Consider the following 662-nt stretch of genomic DNA (forward strand, 5'->3'; position numbering starts at 1 on the left):
GAGAGCACTTTGTCAAACTTCAGTTACCTGCAATATAAACCAGGCTACATTAGCAAGTCAATGAAAAGGATGACAAGAGTATCAGTGGAACGGGCTCAACACCTTTGTGCCTCAGGCAACCTCTTTTCCTTAAAAAACACCAAAAGTTTCTGGTAGCCTGTCTTAAGCCGTATTAATTTGCTGCTTCTGAAGTATTTCAAAGCTGATCCTCCAATATCGTACTATTAGCATAAACAGTTTACTTGTAAAATTGCTACACAGCAACTTTTCTTCTTTGGCTCTGTGTAACAAAGGCAAATTGAGAAGACTGCCAAGAATGTTGTGCAGTATGTTAGCATAGGTGGCTTCAAGAATTAAAGTGAGATTTGAAGAAACACATATGTATGCATACTCCAGACACATGATAACTTTCTTCACTGTGCACATTACCACCTTATCTCAAATTCACAGAGCTGTCATGTTCCTGAACCTGATGTTTTTATCAGTTTGTGTCATTTTGCACAATTGACTCATTTTCAAAACATAATTTTAATTCCAATAATTACTGCTTCACTATGCTGTTCCAGCCATTTATTATTTACCAAATGAAATAACTTTGTCTGCAGTCATACTCCTTGCCCTTCTTGTTCACGGCATTTCACAGAATCACAGAATCGCTCGGT

This window comes from Mesitornis unicolor, unplaced genomic scaffold (assembly GCF_000695765.1).
Source record: "Mesitornis unicolor isolate BGI_N332 unplaced genomic scaffold, ASM69576v1 scaffold29317, whole genome shotgun sequence".
Lineage (NCBI taxonomy): Eukaryota > Metazoa > Chordata > Aves > Mesitornithiformes > Mesitornithidae > Mesitornis > Mesitornis unicolor.